Below are 14091 nucleotides of genomic sequence, written 5' to 3'. Positions count from 1 at the left end.
AGATAGGTTCTTTTCTTGTTGCTTGAGTTATGTATGCACCCTATATCTGTGAGGTATTCCTAGCTCTATCTCTATGCGTTGTGTTGTATGCCCGGCTCACACTTACACACATGTGATTAATCCAGTGACTGCTGACATATACAGCGTTGTTGTTTTTCTCCATGTGCAAAGAGGATGCACATTTTTCAAATTTAATTGCAGCTTGAACTTGCTATGTGTTTCAACATTGGAATCGAGGAATGAAACTCTGACTAATTGCTGCTATTTAGTGCTTGCTATGCACACTGCTGGCTGACTGATGGTGCTTTGCTACTAACCCGGCATTGAATGCTTTGTTACAACCAAACAGCTCGGATATATGCAGGAGTGTCTTTGCATCGAGTGCACTGTGTCATAATTTATATCATTCAGCATGAACTAGAGGATTATCCCTTTTTCCATTGAAAGTGTGTTTATCCATCTGACATTGGAGGAACTGTTCATCATTACTTGCATAAGCCTGCTTTGCAGTTTCTATAAAAAGCATTTTTGAACTATAGTTTTCCCCTTTGGCTGCGCAGCTTAATATCTTGTAATTATTTTGATATCTCCCATGATTTTTTGAGCACATCATTGTGAATTGTTGGGATCTTTACACTGGCGTATTCAGATGGGGGTTCCGGATGTATGGAATCCCCCCCTGAGACTCCTGTACCTTTAAAAAAAAATCCCTGAAATCGCTGAAGCGGGCAATCTGGTAAATATACAAAGGCTTGCCTCCTGCAGGGTCTGTGGGAAAAACTCAGCTCTTTCACTATTGTAAAGACTGCATGTAGACAGCTACATAAAGTATTTAACAGGTTGAAAAGTTTTTGACAGTCTCTAAACTCCAGGAGGGCTGCCTGCAGCTTGTGTGAGAGGTTGACCATCCCTTACATCCTCCATACCCTATGTATGGTATACCTATATCCTTCCCCTATTCCCACAATCCTCCCCCACTATGTTGTTAATGTTTTGTTTTTGCTTTGGTAATGCTAAATGTATTTGGTCCTGCCAATAAAGATTTTTTTGGATTTGGCTGGCAGGGACATCAGACACATTACAGGCAAGTAGCCTGTGTGATGTGGGACTGCAATACAGATACTCTCTCAGCATTCACCATTGTTTCACCCCTTCCCGTAGTGCTGGCTGGAAGGGGGACAATCTCCTCCCTGGCCCGCTTTCATTCAGTGATTTAGGGCTGCTCTGGTGTCTGGTGTATTCAGGTTTGTTGTTGTAAGGGAATGTAAAATACTAGGCTAGCTGATAAAAGTGCAATTAGAAGGCAGGCAAGCTGGTAAATATCCACAGCATGATGCAGAGCTTGCCTGGAGGGTCCATTGGCAAAAATCTGTCTGGTCTCTCCTCATTGTTATAATGACTGCATGTGTGGATAAGGTGTTAAACAAGTTGAAAAGTTTTGGACAGTCCCTAGACTCCAGGAGGGCTGCTTTCTGACTCGTGTGAGAGACCAGGAGGGACATGAAACCTATTACAGGCACGTAGCCTCTGTGTGATGTGGGACTGCAATAAAGATACGCTCTCTGCTCCATCTCAGGCTATTCTCGGTCTCTCTCCACTCCTCCTCTATCTGGGCTAGTGCACACTAAAATCACAATAGGAATTGCTAGCAATTAGTGAGTGCGATTTTGTGAAGCGATTTCTGAATGAATCGCTAAAAAAAATGCTACATGCAGTATACTTGTGATTTTGAAAAAATCACAACGCTGCTGTGGGAACACCCTCATAGGGTAACATTAGCCAAGTGCTTTTTTGAAATCACTGTCGATTTGAAAAACGCTCAGAAGCCCTCTTGGTGTACACCAGTCTCCTTCATTCACCTTTGTTTCCCTCTTCCCCTAGTGCTGGCTGTGTCTTCTTGTCATACAGGAAAGCTAAATAAAAGTGCAATCCTGGTGAGGCAAATTATTATTATTTAGTATTTATATAGCGCCGCCATCTTCCGCAGATGCATATATTCCTGCATCATATGGCTACTGCTTGCGCTATGTGGCACTACGTGGCATATTCCACTGAATTGTCCACACTAAGTCTATCTTCCGTTCCTCTCTCGGGGAGTTGTTCCAGCGCTGTCCCCTGTTCAAATTTGTTGCTACCAGAAGCCCTCAGAAACACTCGTGTCCTTGAGTACTTCCAAAGATAGGCAGCTCCGTAATACGCCAGCACACTTTTGTGCATGGGCAGTATGGAGCCACCTGTATTCGGAAGCACTCGAGGACATAAGTACTTCTGGACCTTTCAGGAATCCCACCCTTAAAAATCCTTCGTTTGCCCCTGCTTTAGAGGGTTCTCTGGGATAGTGGGGAGGCCTGGGTGGGTCAGTATGTTGGCATGTGATTTTATATGTTTTTTTAAATTTTTTGCTTATAGATGAATAATAAAGTTTTTGTAATTTAAAAGAATATTTGTGCTCTATCGAGGCATACCCCTCCTATTCTCCATCTCACAAACTTATGGTATTCACAATAACAATTGACAATCAAAAGAGTTGCATAAGTAGAATAAACAGCTGCAACTTGAAAATTTAGTAGTGTTACATAAAACGAAGCACTGCCGAGGTTCCTTTGGCTGTGTTAATGACTTAATCGAATGTTTTTCAACATTATTACAGAACATGCCCCTTTATTAAAGTAATCCTGAAGTGAGGAAACTTTCTTCAGGTTTGATACTTACCTAAGTAGAGGGAAAGCTCTAGTTAGTATAGAGCCTTCCTGTCCTTCCGCCTGACTCTTCATTACAGCTGCCCCAGCTCCAGTGGCTTCTGCTCTGACTTGCCTTTCCCCTGTTTGTTCTTCAGCTGTCACTGATCTGGCTCCTATTGTCCTGCCTCATACTGGTGCTGAGGTGAGCCAGCTATAGAACTCTGAACACATGCTAGACTCGCATTGTTCAAAATGAGTGATGACCAATAGATCATCAGACAATTGATTCTCCCAAGTGTGTCCACCGGTGCCAAAAGACAGCAACATGTGATTCTCATCGACTCCCTAGCACTGCTTCCCCTGTCTCTACCATAGGCACATTATGTATTTAGGCATACACTTGTGCCACTTGCTGAATGATATTTGAACTGAACTCGCAGTCCTTCCCTAGCTCCTAAATATAACAAGCTATTTAAGGAAGCTCAATGGACCTGACAGGTGTCTGAGCAAAGGGAACTTCAACTTCAGCTACTCTGTTCTGAGGGTACAGTTCCTATCCATGGTCGGTTCTCTCATGAAGCAAGGTGAAACATTTGCATCAGGCGCAGAGATTTCAGGGGCAGCATTTTTGTACTGTGTGTACCTTCCTGAGGCTGAATGGAGTGGCTGAGGGTGAAGTTTGTTTGTCACAGTCAGCCAGCGTGCTATTGTGTTGACAGAGGCGTAGCTAGGGTTTTCAGCGCCGGGGGACAAAGACTATTAATGCGCCCCCTAAGGTGAAGGGGCGTGGCCAAATGTGGGCGTGGCTATGGGTGGAGCCAAATGTACATGGAGGTTAGCAGGCTCACGCTCACCCACCCTCCCTCAGTATGTACGTTCCAGCATGTTCCAAGACAAATTCAGCAATCATAAGCCCCCCCCCTCCCCCATCAAGACAAATTCCGCAATCATGAGCAAACATGAGGCCCCCAACATGACCAACTCAGCAATCATGAGGCCCCCAACAAGACAAATTTAGCAATCATGAGGCCCCCAACAAGACAAATTCAGCAATCATGAGGCCCCTAACAAGACAAATTCAGCAATCTTGAGACCCCAACAAATCATGAGGCCCCCAACAAGACAAATTCAGCAGTCATGAGGCACATAAATAGACAGCATTTCACATAAATAGGCAGAATTCCCCCTTAATATGGTAGACACCTCTCACCTGGCAGCAGTTCCCCAAAATACACTCAATCTGACAGCAGTGGTTCCCCAAAAATAGGTAGCCCCAGGTCTATAGGTGTCCCCAGAATAGGTGGCCAACAGTATAGATGTCCCCAGAACAGGTAGCCAGGGGTAGAGATGTCCACAGAACAGGTAGCCAGGGGTATATGTGCCCAGTATATGTAGGCAGGGGTATGTGTCCCCAGTATATGTAGCCAGAGGTATATGTGCCCAGTATATGTAGCCAGGGGTATAATATGTGCCCAGTATATATAGTCAGGGGTATATGTGCCCAGTATATATAGTCAGGGGTATATGTACCCAGTATATGTAGCCAGGGGTATATGTGCCCAGTATATGTAGTCAGGGTTATATGTGCCCAGTATATGTAGCCAGGGGTATAATATGTGCCCAGTATATATAGTCAGGGGTATATGTGCCCAGTATATGTAGCCAGGGATATATGTGCCCAGTATATGTAGCCAGGGATATATGTGCCCAGTATATGTAGCCAAGGGTATATGTGCCCAGTATATGTAGCCAGGGGTATAATATGTGCCCAGTATATATAGTCAGGGGTATATGTGCCCAGTATATATAGTCAGGGGTATATATGCCCAGTATATGTAGCCAGGGGTATATGTGCCCAGTATATGTAGCCAGGGGTATATGTGCCCAGTATATGTAGCCAGGGGTATATGTGCCCAGTATATGTAGCCAGGGGTATAATATGTGCCCAGTATATATAGTCAGGGGTATATGTGCCCAGTATATATAGTCAGGGGTATATGTGCCCAGTATATGTAGTTAGGGGTATATGTGCCCAGTATATGTAGCCAGGGGTATAATATGTGCCCAGTATATATAGTCAGGGGTATATGTGCCCAGTATATATAGTCAGGGGTATATGTGCCCAGTATATATAGTCAGGGGTATATGCACCCAGTATATGTAGTTAGGGGTATATGTGCCCAGTATATGTAGCCAGGGGTATAATATGTGCCCAGTATATATAGTCAGGGGTATATGTGCCCAGTATATATAGTCAGGGGTATATGTGCCCAGTATATGTAGCCAGGGGTATATGCACCCAGTATATGTAGTTAGGGGTATATGTGCCCAGTATATGTAGTTAGGGGTATATGAGCCCAGTATATGTAGGCAGGGGTATATGTGCCCAGAGAAGATAGCCAGGGGTATATGTGCCCGGTATATGTAGCCAGGGGTATAATATATGCCCAGTATATATAGTCAGGGGTATATGTGCCCAATATATATAGTCAGGGGTATATGTGCCCAGTATATGTAGCCAGGGGTATATGCACCCAGTATATGTAGTTAGGGGTATATGTGCCCAGTATATGTAGGCAGGGGTATATGTGCCCAGAGTAGGTAGCCAGGGGTATATGTGCCCAGTATATGTAGTTAGGGGTATATGTGCCCAATATATGTAGGCAGGGGTATATGTGCCCAGAGTAGGTAGCCAGGGGTATATGTGCCCAGTATATGTAGTTAGGGGTATATGTGCCCAATATATGTAGGCAGGGGTATAGGTGCCCAGAGTAGTTAGCCAGGTGTCCCCCTCCCCAGCAGGAGGGGAGCAGCGCAGTGGAGGGAGAGCTGTGAGCAGCGGTTGGGAAGGAGGGCAATCTCCCCCCTCCTCCTTCCCTCACCTTAGGTGCTCTCCCTCCCTTGCGCTCCCCTCCATTACTGTCCGGGTGGCTGGCAGCGGTGGGCGGAACTTACCTCCGTCTCGTCGCAGCGCCGGATGGATCTGCCGCTACTCTGGTCTGGTCCAGACCAGAGCAGCGGCTGCGGGACCCGAACTTCCGGCCGGCGCTGGAGCGAGACAGAGGTGAGTTCCACCCGCCGCTGCCAGCCACGAGCCATCCGGACAGTAATGGAGGGGAGAGCGAGGGAGGGAGAGCACCTAAGGTGAGGGAAGGAGGGGGGTGACTGCCCCCCTTCCCCGCCGTCCGCACAGCTCTCCTTCTTCTCTGCGCTGCTCCCCTCCCCCCCCCCCAAAAGAAAAACAAAAAAAACCTGCAGCTCAGCTAGGCGGAGGGCGCCCTTGGGGACCCGGCGCCCCGGGGCACTTGTCCTACCCCGACCCCCCTAGCTCCGCGCCTGTGTGTTGAGCTGCAGCATGTTATAGGAGAACATTAAATGAAGTAGAGTAAATTGTCGAGTGCTGTGCGATCATTCCAGATTGGGGGGGGGGGGGGGGGGTGGATGGAGGTCTCAGGCAGCAAAAAGTCTAGAACCGGCCCTGTTCCTATCTGCAGGCCCGGATTTACCTCGCAGGAGCCTATGGGCACAGATGTCCTGGCACCCTAGACTTCACCCTCCACAAACCCACAAACATCCAAACCGCACCGCAAGTGTGCTGCCTGGTCCCAGCTGTCACTTCTCCCTTATTTCACTTGCCTGTCATAGGTAGCTACAGGTGCCCCTTAGTATTAGGTAGCCTGATGTACCCTTTGTAAGTAGCTAGTGGTGACCCTGACTGAAGGGAGATCTCGTCAGGAATACAGAGAGCTGGGTGAGTAACCTTTCATTTACGCTCTGCTCAGGACTCTTCATACAGAAGGAGGGAAGCACTCGGGGAGGGGAGTGAGCCGCCTTTCCATCACCAGGCGCCTGTAGGCACGTGCCTACAGAGCCTTATGGTAAATCCAGCCCTGCCTATCGGTGAACTTAGTCCTTGTACCCTCATTTACCATTAATAATCTCTATTAACCTTGTCCTGCATGATCTTGGCCTTATCTGGCCACTGGCTTTCCTCATCCAGTCTTCTATTTAATTTTCTGGTACGCTGTATCGGCCCTCTGTAAAGGGCCAGTTTTCAATCTTTTTTTTTTTTATAAATAAAATTGAACATACATGTAATACATTGGTCAGCTTTTTCTAAAAGTTTCAATCAATAGCAAAAACTGATTATAATTTGTAAATCCCAAAATATTTTTAAAATTGTATTGTGTGAGGCCACCTTAAAGCAGTAGGATCAGCCATACTATGCCAGGGAAAAAAAAACACATAGATAAGTAGATAAATACTTCATCTACTTACATAACACAAGTATTGTACTGTCCATGTTTTGATTTCAATGAATGTTATATAGTAAATTACGAGAATTCTGTTCCTGGTGGGGGTCATGTCTTTTGCCCACAGTTAAGGCTAACTCGTGATGTCATTTCTGCCCTTTACTTTTTTTCTTGTCTCCTCCAATCGCTGAGTCGCCTCAGCCTTGCTTGTAAACACAAGTGAGTAGGGGATTAGGTTTCAGATAAGCAGCTGGTAGGGAAATAAAGGGAAGAGGAGGAAAAGATTATAGATAAAAAGAACCCCCAGCATGCAATTATTTGGCACGACTACTAAAGGGCCAGTGTTCCTTAAGTATGTGATAACTCCAAATCATAACAGCAGAAAAAGTTTTGAATGCAGGATTAGCATCTTTATCACTTAATACGCTCAGACCAGTTGCTGTTGAAATTTGATTTTTATGGTGACGATACCGCTTTAAAGAGAATCTGTATTGTTAAAATCACACAAAAGTAAACATACCAGTGCGTTAGGGGACATCTCCTATTACCCTCTGTCACAATTTCGCCGCTCCCCGCCACATTAAAAGTGGTTAAAAACAGTTTTAAAAAGTTTGTTTATAAACAAACAAAATGGCCACCAAAACAGGAAGTAGGTTGATGTACAGTATGTCCACACATAGAAAATACATCCATACACAAGCAGGCTGTATACACCCTTCCTTTTGAATCTCAAGAGATCATTTGTGTGTTTCTTTCCCCCTGCATCTCTCATGCACTGAAGTTTCAGGCTGCTTTTTTCTTCCTGCAAACAGCTTTGCCCTTGTCTGAATTTCCTCAGTATGTGAAAGCCCAGCCAGCTCAGAGGACGATTTATCCAGCTTGTAAAAGATAAGAGAGAAGCGAGAAGCTGCCCTAATCTAAATAATACACAGGCAGTGTGCATAGAGGGGCCTGGAAGGGGGAGTTCATAGCAGAACCACAACACTGAAGAACTTGGCAGCCTTCCAGACACAGGCCGACAAGTCTGACAGGGGAAAGATACATTGATTTATTACAGAGACTGTGATAGCAGAAAGTGCTGCAGTAAGCCAGAACACATTAGAATAGCTTTTGGAACTTGTAGGATGATAAAAAACAGGATGCAATTTTTGTTACGGAGTCTCTTTAAGGTTGATCGCAGCTCAGCATCAGCTTTCTACTGCTCAGTGCGCTAAACAGCTATGGAAATGATGTCCAAATATTGCCATCAGATGGACATAAATAAGGTAAACGATAAATATTTGTGCCCACACAGATCGATCTGAAAAAGAACACGTTTCTCCAATCAATATATGATCAGGCTATCTATCACATGTACTTGAAGGAGTCCACACACACAACAATTTTTCCTGTCGAAAAGAGTGATTAAATCTGCCAGGAACCTATAGCTCAACATACTGCAATGATGGTAAAAGAAAATTGATATAAATTATGAGTGGACCAGACAGAAAATCTCAAGTGATCGGGGTGGTGGTAGATCAACAGTCCATAGCTTTGGGCTTGCCATACACTTATAGATTGCCACCCAATGTGGCAAAGCGATTGATTCCTCTCTAAAATGAATCGATTCCTATCATGCACTGCACGTTGATTTTCAATAGATTTCAGCAGGGAATTTATTAAAAATCAGTCCAACTGCAGCATTGCACAGTTTGATGTAGAGCAATTTTTAATCGATTTATGGTCAGAATCAGCCAAAAGTCGATTGATCTGACATTTTAAAGGAATCAATTTCCAGCAGATCGATTGAATCTGCAGAGAATTGAACGTTAAAATTGATTTATATGGGGGCCTTTGGACTACATGGAACAGTGCAAAGCTACAGTTTGATACATTTTCAATAGATTTAATGCTGGAATGTAATGATGTGTCAGCTTGTTAATTGAACAGAGCCACAATAATCCAACATGCATACAGACTCGGATTGGTTGATCCTCATCAGTGCATGGCATCGATTAATGTGTCTCTGGGGTAGGCCTTGAAACACCCAGAATTACAGATTGCCCAGCAAGCTCATGGGGAACCAGAACTCCTAGGAGTGTGTAAGGGGCTAAAAAAGGACCAAAAAACCTCCTTACTCAAATGTTATGCAAATCAGAAGTTTGCCTTCTTAAAACAGAAGGTATTACAGCACTTCTGGTATCATCAATCCTCCTCAGTAGCAAACCTATCTGCAGCTGGGAGGGGGGAGGGAGACTGAATTCTCCTCTGCTTAGTTGCTGTGTGATGTAGCTGTAGGGAGCAAGAACAGAGTCAGCAGCAACTGCACAGCGAAAGGGTGCAGTGTACACCCTAGCCACTAGGTGGCACTTAAGACACATGCTTAGGTGGCCTCTACCTATGCTCTGAAATTGTCCTGACTGATACAAAGAACAAATGAAAGAGAAGTGTAAAGGTGGCCACTAATGATCCAATTTTTGGTGAAGAATTGAGCAATCAGATAATTGTGATCGTATTGGCAGAAAAGAAACTCTGTTGGTGTCCAAAATTGACTGTGAATGATTTAAAAACGATTGTTCAATAGCAATTTTGATGATCGGAAAAACTGTTTTTGAATCTGTTGCGATAGATAGGAAGTACAGATGAATTTGTTGATGGTGTCAATCAATTTGTTACAACATTTTGAATCCGATTGCATTTATCTGATCGTTTGAACGATTCTTCGCTAAAAATTGGACCATTAATGGCCAGCTTAAAGTTTCCCATTAATGATCAATTTCCCAAAGGACTGACCATACAATCTGATCATTACGATATGAAAGGATCGTTCAGGCCCACAAACGGAGGGTATAATGATAAGTATTCAGATCAAACTAAAATAATCATTCCGACATTCAGACTGATGAAACGATCGTTTATTGCCAATTGCCACCATAAACGATATCTGATCGGTCACACCGTCAATCGTTCAGGAGATTGTACCGTTGATGGGCACCGTAAAGCGGTATAACACCCTGACATAATATTCAATAAAAACATGTTTTCCTACTTTTTATATGCCATACGGTTAGCATATTTGCTTTTGTGCATAAGTATTATTATTCATTTAGAAATTATACGTTTCTAAAGTACACTTATTTTACTCTGAGAGCTGACTTTGCATTTTATTTATAACTGCTTTATTCATCCTCTAACTTAATCAGAAAGCATCAGAAAGCATTTATGCTTGTCTGACTTTGTTCAGGGGACCTGGCAGTGTGACAGAAGGCTTTGTTTACATGTCTCACTTGATACAATTAAACACAAGATAACATTATGTAAAGTTTGGAGGCGGCCAGCTCTGCAGGCAGGGAAGCTTCTAAAGCCTGTGTGTAACCCTTTGAATGCAGTTCTAGTAAAAAAAAAAAAAGCTAGTTGTATATAATATGCTGTAAATAATCTATTAGAGCAAAGTAGAAATGCTGGGTTTCATTCCACTTTGAGGAAGAGTAGACATCACACCATGGATTCTTGGCTCTTCATGTTATGGATACTTTGATTTGATTTTATAACAGTCAGACCTGCCATTTGGTTTCTGGGGAAGTAAAAATGTCTGCTGCTTTCTGTGTGCAGTTTGCAAGGAGAGAGGTCAGAAGCAGCAGTAATCTAACTAGGATGTGAGTCACTAAATTCCCTCTCTGCTTTATGGAAGGTGTAAAGGTTACATAACAATCAGGACAGGTTATGGAAAGTAATTACTGGAACACCCATAGGTAGAAAATGCAACAGATCAACACATTTTATATGACAGATTGGATACCAAGAGATGTGACTTGGATAACTTACACGTAGCCACACGCTGCAGCATATCTGGTATAGAGACTTTGGCCATAATTCACTAAGATCATGCTGGTGATAATAAGGCAAGAGAAAACTTATCACCACACATCGATCAGTATTTTAAGTGTTAATTCACTAAAGACGCTTGCTCTTTTTAACATGTAGTGATATACTTTCACTGTGAGACTGTTATCTTATCACTCCAGTCCTTAAAGGACTTCCAATGCGAGAAATATTAAACAGATTTTACTCACCTGGGGCTTATTTCAGGCCCTAGCAGCAGTCTCAGTCCCTCGCCGCAGTCCCTGTCCTCTGCGTTGTCCTGCTGTCCGCAGGTAAAGATCCTGACCCCGGCGGCAAGTCGGCTCTTCTGTGCCAGTTGTTGTGCACAGGCACAGTACATGCCAGATGACGTGAACACGCGGGCATCCCTTTAAATGACCTTTAAAGATCTACTATAAATGCATTTTTCCTATGTCATTGTCACAATAGATTATAAAAATTTGACAGGTTTGGGACAAGCTCATCTCCTCATGGGGGATTTTTCAGGGTTTTTATTTTTAAAAACACTTTATTTTTTTTTATTTTTTAAAAAGCTTTATTTGCAAAAGCAATTCCTCAGTGGCAGTTGTTCAGTCCAACTGCCAAAATAGTGAGCATGTGATTAGACAAGCTGGCATCTTTGTATACTTCCTTTCCATAGAGTATTTTTGCAAAGAATAAAGACAAAATTGAGAATTCCCCATTAGGAAATGGACTACTCCAAAATATGTCTGATCTGTTTTTTTCTGCTTTCTGTAAGCGAAAGCAACATTGGAGAAAAGTAAATATTAGTCCATTTCACCCTGGAAGAAATGCACTTCATATACACGTTTTTTAAATTTTGCAATTCTTGGTAATAGTGGTCCTTTATCACCTCTATAGTTATTCTTACATGCAGTAGATAGGGGGGGGGGAGGAGAAATCGCTGCAGGGTATAGCTTTGCCTCTCCTGCTGCCTCATCTGCCAGGACGATTACAATCAGCTTGCGGGAGGATCTTGTGGATGGAAGCCAGGGAAGGAGAGAGAAAGAAGAGAGGGCAAGGAGGACTAAGTGGACGGTGAGGGAAATACAAGCACACGAGGGCAGGAAGATGCCCCAGGTAAGTAAAAGAACAATTTTTACTTTCACCTCTGGTAACCTTTAAGAAGTCTAAGCTATAGCAATTGAAGGTTTGTTTTGTAGGAGGTAGCCTCTGTGTAGGCTCTTCACCAGGTATTATACTCAAATTTCATCTTTGTCCTAAAGCATTCAACACAGCATAAAATTAACAGCTTAACCACTTGAGGACCACAGTGCTAAACCCCCCTAAAGACCAGGCTATTTTTTTCAAAATGGGCCACTGCAGCTTTAAGGCCAAGGCTTTAAAGGACCACTATCGCGGAAAAAAGTAGGCATTTAAAATCTGACAGAACCGACAGGTTTTGGGACAATCCATCTCCTCATAGGGTATTTCAAGGGTTTGCTTTGTTTTCAACAGCATTTCCTGAACAGCAGTTTAACTGCCAAAATAGCAAGATACCAGCCGGCCTCCCTAATCACTTGCACACTATTATGTCAGTTAGATTTTGCAACTGTTGTTTAGGAAATGCTGTTGAAAACAAAGAAAGCCCTGAGAATCCCCCTTAAATAGATGGACTGGCCCAAAACCTGTCATCTGTCACATTTTAACTGCCTACTTTTTTCGCGATAGTGGTCCTTTAAGGCCAAGCTGCAGGGCTGCACAGCACACTAGTGATTCCCCCCCCCCTTTTCTCCCCACCAACAGGGCTTTCTGTTGGTGGGGTCTGATCGCCCCCCCCCCCCCCCCCCCCCCCCCCCCCACAGGTTTTTTTTTTTTTTTTACAAATATTTATTGTACAAAAATGTTAACAAATAAACGTTTGTTTTTTTTTTCTCCCTCTGTCTCCCTCCCACCCCCCCGCCAGCCAATCATAGCGATCGGCTGTCATAGGCTTCAGCCTACGAGAGCCGTTCACTCTCTTGTGCCCCAGGGGGACAGCCGTGTCACACGGTTGTCCCCAGTACATCGCTGCCATGGATTGGATCGCAGCACTGTTCTAAGTAAAAAGACAGTGGTTTCACCGTCTAACAGTCTCTGAGCGGCGATCACCGCTGGGGGACTGAAGGCATATTGGGCCAATCAAGCAGGAGATTCGTGCGCAGCCTGCGCGCGATCTCCTGCAATAGCTGGCCCCAGGACTTGACACCAATTGGCATTGGGGCTGGGGCTGCCACCGCGGTCACGCTTATTGGCGTGATGCGGTCTTTAGGTAGTTAAAGTACCCCTGAACTGAGAGGGGGTTTGATTAACCACTTGAGGACCACAGTCTTTTCGCCCCTTAAAGGGAAGGTTCAGGGACTGTTTCAAAAAAATAAAAATCCGCATCCACTTACCTGGGGCTTCCTCCAGCCCGTGGCAGGCAGGAGGTGCCCTCGGCGCCGCTCCTCAGGCTGCCGGTGGCCGACCCGACCTGGCCAGGCCGGCGGCCAGGTCAGGCTCCTTCCGCGTTCCAAAATGCGCCTCACGGCGGCGCGCTGACGTCATCGGACGTCCTCCGGGCTTTACTGCGCAGGCTCAGTAGTTCTGAGCCTGCGCAGTAAAGCCCGGAGGACGTCCGATGACGTCAGCGCGCCGCAGTGAGGCGCATTTTGGAACGCGGAAGGAGCCTGACCTGGCCGCCGGCCTGGCCAGGTCGGGTCGACCACCGGCAGCCTGCGGAGCGGTGCCGAGGGCACCTCCTGCCTGCCACGGGCTGGAGGAAGCCCCAGGTAAGTGGATGCGGATTTTTATTTTTTTGAAACAGTCCCTGAACCTTCCCTTTAAGGACCAGAGCCTTTTTTCCCATTCAGACCACTGCAGCTTTCACGGTTTATTGCTCGGTCATACAACCTACCACCTAAATGCTATTCAGTTAGGAGTATGGGGAGTTCATAGAAGATTTTTTTTTTTGTCACAAGTTAGCGGAAATTGATTTTAATTGTGTTTTTCACAAAGTGTCATTTTCCGCTAACTTGTGACAAAAAATAAAATCTTCTATGAACTCACCATACTCCTAACGGAATACCTTGGGGTGTCTTCTTTCTAAAATAGGGTCATTTGTGGGGTTCCTATACTGCCCTGGCATTTTAGGGGCCCTAAACCGTGAGGAGTAGTCTTGAAACCAAATGTCGCAAAATGACCTGTGAAATCCTAAAGGTACTCATTGGAGCAAAAAGAAGAAAGAATTCCGCTACACCAAGGCTGGGTAAAAACCGTTTCTTCAACTTTATTGATACATCAGTGAGCACAGAAAAGGCTGACGCGTATCGGAGCTC

The sequence above is a fragment of the Hyperolius riggenbachi genome, chromosome 3 (assembly GCF_040937935.1).
Source record: "Hyperolius riggenbachi isolate aHypRig1 chromosome 3, aHypRig1.pri, whole genome shotgun sequence".
Lineage (NCBI taxonomy): Eukaryota > Metazoa > Chordata > Amphibia > Anura > Hyperoliidae > Hyperolius > Hyperolius riggenbachi.
The sequence above is the reverse complement of the archived record's forward strand: the minus strand, read 5'-3'. Positions refer to the sequence as shown.